Source organism: Peromyscus californicus, unplaced genomic scaffold (genome assembly GCF_007827085.1).
Source record: "Peromyscus californicus insignis strain IS unplaced genomic scaffold, ASM782708v3 Scaffold_21__1_contigs__length_65335640, whole genome shotgun sequence".
Classification (NCBI taxonomy): domain Eukaryota; kingdom Metazoa; phylum Chordata; class Mammalia; order Rodentia; family Cricetidae; genus Peromyscus; species Peromyscus californicus.
Genome location: NW_026294514.1, coordinates 24,815,103 through 24,820,895, shown reverse-complemented (window position 1 = coordinate 24,820,895; position 5,793 = coordinate 24,815,103).

The following is a 5,793-nucleotide window of genomic DNA, read 5'->3' as shown; positions in this document are numbered from 1 at the left end:
GAAATGGGTTAATTTAAGATGTAAGAACTAGATAACAAGAAGCCTGCCACTGCCATACAGTTTGTAAGCAATATAAATCTCTGTGTGTTTACTCGGTTGGGTCTGAGCGGCTGCGGGACTGGAAGGTGAGAGAGATTTGTCCTGACTGTGGGCCAGACAGGACTGGAGAAAACTTAGCTACAGAAGTGAGTGTTCAATTCTAAACATAAACACCTTGAAAGTGGTTTCTTTCACAGCCAACTGCTGTGTCCACTGAGGCTCACAAGGATCCTCAGTGGAGGGGTGGCTGGCATAGTGTGGCCTCAAAAAAGAAGGGGTAGACTGTCCTTGAAGGGAAGGGCTCTCACCCCTAGATGCCCACAGTTTCAAAGGTGAGATGGTTAATCCAGTGTGTTAAGGGAATATCAAGCCAAGACACCATAGGTTGAAACTTCCACCCATGTCACTTGTAGCTTCAATAGGTGTGACAGCTCTGGCTTTTTTTTTTTTTTTTGTCCTATACCTACTCCTCAGGCAAGAGTGACTTATCTAATTGCTAAATTCAAGAACAATATTTTGAGCACTCTCACTTAGCCAAGCTGCTCAAGCACACCCCTTTAGAGGCGTAATCCAGGATAGGACTCCCCGGGCCCCGGAGTGAGCAGAAAATAGGTCTGCTTCTATGGTTCATACTGGGAAATCGATGTGGGGCCAACTGACCCCTAATGACAAATGGCACTTTGTATCGGTTGAGAAGGTGATGTCTGAACCAGTGGTTATTTTTCTTAGTTCTCAATTGGCTCTCAATTGACTCAGAATCTACATAGAAAATACTGTTTCTATTTATTCAGCACATCCTCGGGGGGAAAACAGTGCTTTCTCTATTGCAGTAACTAAATTAGCAGAGCAGCTGGAGCAGCTGGCAGACATTTTTTTTTCACTCTATGTATCTGCTAATAAAGGAGTCCTGCCTGAAAACAAGCCAATGCAAAGAAGGCAGTACCAGGAGTACCCTATCAAACATCTGCATCCAGATGTGTCTGACTTCCGTGAGCTTTTCAGTTCCAGGAGTTGACACAGTCCCTCTTTTTTAAAAACAGGTTTATTTAGTTTTTCATTTTGTGTGTGTGTGTGTGTGTGTGTGTGTGTGTGTGTGTGTGTATGTTTGTGTATTTGTTCATGTGCATGAGTGCAGGTGACCTCGGAATCCAGAAGGTGTCAGATCCCCTGGAGCTGGAGTTCCAGGTAGTTGTGAGTTGCCTGATAAGAGGACTGGGAACTGAACGTGGGTCCTCAGCAAGTGCTCTGTAATCACCGGGCAATCTCCCCAGCCTGTCACATTCCCTCTTTCACCCATGTGACCTAGAGTTTGATTTAGAGCTTTGCCAATGGAAAGAGATCTGAGCAATGCCATTCAGGGATGAGTTGTTTCTCTTGAATCTCAGTCTTGAAAACATCTACTTTTAAAATTTGCATCTTGCTGAGCAGTGGCGCAAGCCTTTAATCCTAGCACTTGGGAGGCCAAGGCAGGCAGATCTCAGTGAGTTCGAGGCCAGCCTGGGCTACAAATCGAGTTCCAGGGCAGCTAGGACTGTTACACAGAGAAACCTTGTATTGAAAAAACAAACAAAACCCCAAAAATTTGCATCTTATTTGCATAAAACCAAAGGAAAGTTGCTGTGGAATAGTCTTTTTGAGTGTTATGAATATGTATTACTCTCATTGGTTAATAAAAAAGCTGACTGGCCTATAACAAGGCAGAATATGGCTAGGCAGGAAAGCCAAACTGAAAATGTTGGGGGAAGAAGACAGAGCCAGAGCAACACGAGACAGCCACCCAGGAAACAAGACGTGCTAGAAGACAGGTAAAGCCACAAGTCACATGACAATACATAGATTAATAGAAATAGGTTAATTTAAATGTAAGAACTAGTTAAATAATAAGCCTGAGCTATTGGCCAAGGATTTGTAATTAATGTAAGCCTCTATGTGTTTATTTGGGACCACGCAGTCGGGACAGGAAACATCCATTTACAGAAAGTTGCAAGACATTAACGTGAGGTTATAAAATTAGTTACAAGGTAGTGGTGGTGCACGCTTTTAATCCCAGCAATCGGAGGCTGAGAGGGAGGCAGGCGGATCTCTGTGAGTTCAAGGCCAGCCTGGTCTACAAATCGAGTTCCAGGACAGCCAGGAAGGACTGTTACACAGAGAAACCCTGTCTTGAAAAAAAAAAAATCAAAGTTAGTAACATTGGTCTGGAAAAGTCAATAGCTCTTTCCAGCTCCACTGTCGTTCTAGATGTTCCTGCTACAAACTGCAAGGACAAAGTGCTGGTGTGGCTCAGGGGTAAAATGTTACTTTCCCACATAATGAAAGAATGATTTGGTAATTAACTATCTTATGTCTGCCCCCCCACCCCCCGCCCAGCTTTTGATACTATCTTGTTTTATAGTACCACGACAGACTGCCACAGACTGGTTAATTAACAGATTTATATCTTACAATGCTAGAGGCTGGGCATCCCCAGATCAAGTGCAAACAGCCAAGGAGTTTCTGGCTGTAGCAGCCCACGGCGGAAAGACCAAGAAGAGGGAAACAGCCAATGCTCAAGGTGTTTCCTATCTAAACCACTCCCGTAACCATCAGCCCACTTCTGTGATAAGGCATCCATTAATCCGTCTATTAGGGGTAGAGTCATCAAAACCTAGACACCTCCCACTGGGCCCTGCTTGTCTATGTATGATGTTAAAATTAGATTTCTAATACCTAAACTTTGGGGGCCACCTATGAACAGGAGCAGTAACCCATTGGTTTTCTTCATGTGTGAATACATATTTGACTTAAGATCTTTCTAAAGGGTTTAACATTTATGTGTCTGTGGGTGGGATGGGATGTATTAGAGCCATGGTGCCCACGGGGCGGTCAGAGGACGGCTGGCCAGGGTCCCCTTTATCCTTCCACCATACCGATTCCAGAGACTGAACTTAGGCTCCAAGTGCCCTCCCAGCTGAGCCGTCTCACTGGCCCCCTTAACTCAAAAGCCTTTCATGACAATAATTCTAGCAGTTCAGAGTTGCAATTTTTGAAGGAATGGCTCTTTTTTTTCTTTGGAGGAAGTTGATAGGAAATAAAAAAAAAAAAACTACTTTGAAACAATTAAGTCTGGATCCTTGAAAGAGGTGGTAGAAGAAAAGCTGAATTCACTAGAACTTGGAGACACTTGGGCAGGCATGTTTATGGTCCTCGGCAGAGGAAGAAAATGGAGCAGGAAAAAGAGGAGAAGGAGGAAGAGGAAGAAGAGGAATTGTTTGCAGCAGTAAGAGTTACAAGTCAGGGGGGTCAAGGTCACACAATGGAACCCACAGAAACAACTAACCAGGCTCATAGGAGCTCACAGACTCTGGACCGACAGCCAGGGAGCCTGCATGGGACTGACCTAGGCCGTCACTTATGTGTGACAGTTGTGTAACTTGGTCTATTTGTGAGACTCCTAGCAGTGGGATGAAGGCCTGTCCCTCATGCTTGGGCTGGCTTTTGGGAACCTGTTCCTCATACTGGGTTGCCTCGTCCAGCGTCAGCACAAAGGGAGGAGCTCAGTCCTACCTCAACCTATATGCCATGCTTTGTTGAGACCCATGGGAGGCCTGTCCCTTTCTGAACAGAGAGAGAAGAGGAGTGGATGGGGGGGTGGGGAGCAGAGGGGAAATAGGAGTGGAGGGAATGGAAGGAGAGGAGGGAGGAGGGAAATTGTGGTCAGGACGTAAAATAAGTGAAAAATTTTAATTAATAAAAACAAAAAAACTTGATTCACATTTGTCTTGTTAGCACTGGGCAGACTCCAAACATATCTGTCACTGCTGAATAATTTCCTGAAGATTCCCTCTCATCAAGACACAGTTGAACACTGAAACAAGTCCTGTGGGGCAAAAGAGTCATGTGGACTGGCGGGGGGCGGGGGGAGACGGGAGGAGTGGGGATTCTAAGATGATTCTTCACTGAGGTCAGAGCCACCAGCTCCCATCCCTGAAATAGGATGCCCACTGTGTATATGATGTGGCCCTTACAAGGCAAGAAGACAAAAGAATTTAAGAGAGCAACAGGAAACCTAAACACAGATGACTCACTTATCTGTGAAATTGGCTGCTTAATGGCTGGGGTGTCTAGACTAAGTCCATAGGTAATCATGCATGGGAACAGCCACAATTTCGAAACATCATAGAAACGAGCTACTCGTGTCTGGATTTAGGATGAGAAATCAAGTGTAACTTAGATAACTCTAAGAGTCCATATTTCTTTATTTGCTTTTGTTGGTTTTCTTGTTCTGTTTTTTAAAGTCCAGTGGGTTCTTTAAGGTGTTTATCCCACTGCTGAGGCAGCCTCTGCAAGTCCCCGGCTAACTAAGCGGTGTCCCTTCACTGATTTTAGACAGCTTTTCACAGTCTTCTCCCAGGCATGTATGTACAGACAGAATTCTTTCACAGGGACATTGCCATCTCAATCTCAAAGCAGATGAAATGGAAAGTTAATATGAACTAAGAAGAAATTCATCTTTACTCCTTATCAAAGTCACAGGGGGCAAGACAAACCCAGCTAAAACAGGAAAGGAGCCAAATAAAATGACATCATTTATTCCGGGGAAAGAGTATAGCTAATTTGTCCTTGGCCCATGCCTATCAAATGTTGGCTGATGTTAAAGCTTTAGGTTTTCGCTTTAAGATTTAGGTTCCTTCATGAGTTAGTTACTTTTCTGTTATTAAGAGAAAACATTCTGGCTAAAAGCAACTTAAGGAGGAGAGAGTGTCAGCTTACAGGTCCATCTCTACGGGAAACAAGGGAAGGCGTTCATACAGGAGCCTGGAGGCAGGAACTGAAGCAGAGACCGTAAGGAGCGCTGCTTACTGGCTTTTCCAGCTAGCTTTCTGATGCAGACCAGGCCACCTGCCTCGGAATGTGCTGCCTATGGTTGGCTGGGCCCACTAGATCAATTATCAATCAAGAAAACGTCCCGTTGTCATGGCCACAAGCCAATCTGATGGAGGCAATTCTTCAACTGAGGCACCTTCTCTCTCGATGTATCAACTTGACAATCAAGGTTAGCCAGCACAGTAGCAGACACCAAAAAGCATTTTTATTAACTACGCAAGTTGAGACAAGGACAAGTAACAGGCCTCAACATGTAGAGGGTTTTGCTGCCAAGGCTGACAATCTGTGAGATCCATTCCTGGAACCCACACAGTGGAAGCCAGCAACAGAAACCAAAAGAGTACCAGGGTCCCTCCCTCCCCCATGCAAATGTGTCTCCTACTTAAAACCTACCATGACTGCCCATTGCCTTTAGCATAGTCAAGTCAATGCAACAAGGCATCTTTGACCTTGGATGACCTTGAATGTGTTCTTTACACCAGCTTTCTGCTTCCCACCCACCACTATCACCCAGTCCTTTCTAGTCTGACTCCTCTCTACCTCCTCGGCATCCGCCATGCCAAGTGCTCTCTTAAATGCTAAGCTCAAGTTTCCTAACTGGCTTGCCAAAGCACCAAGACCTTTGAGATGGCGGGAGGTACAGCTAGTCAGTAAACCCAAGTTGGCAATGACAACAGAAATATGAAGGAGTATGGGATGTATTGTGTCCCTAATATATTGTGCACCCTAATAAAGTTTATTGGCGGATCAGAGGAAAAAGCCAGCCACTATAGTAAACATAGAAGTCAGGCAATGGTAGGACATGCCTTTAATCCCATCACTCAGGAGGCAAGGATCCATCTGGCTCTCTGTGAGTTCAAGGCCACACTGGGAACAGAGCCAGGTGTG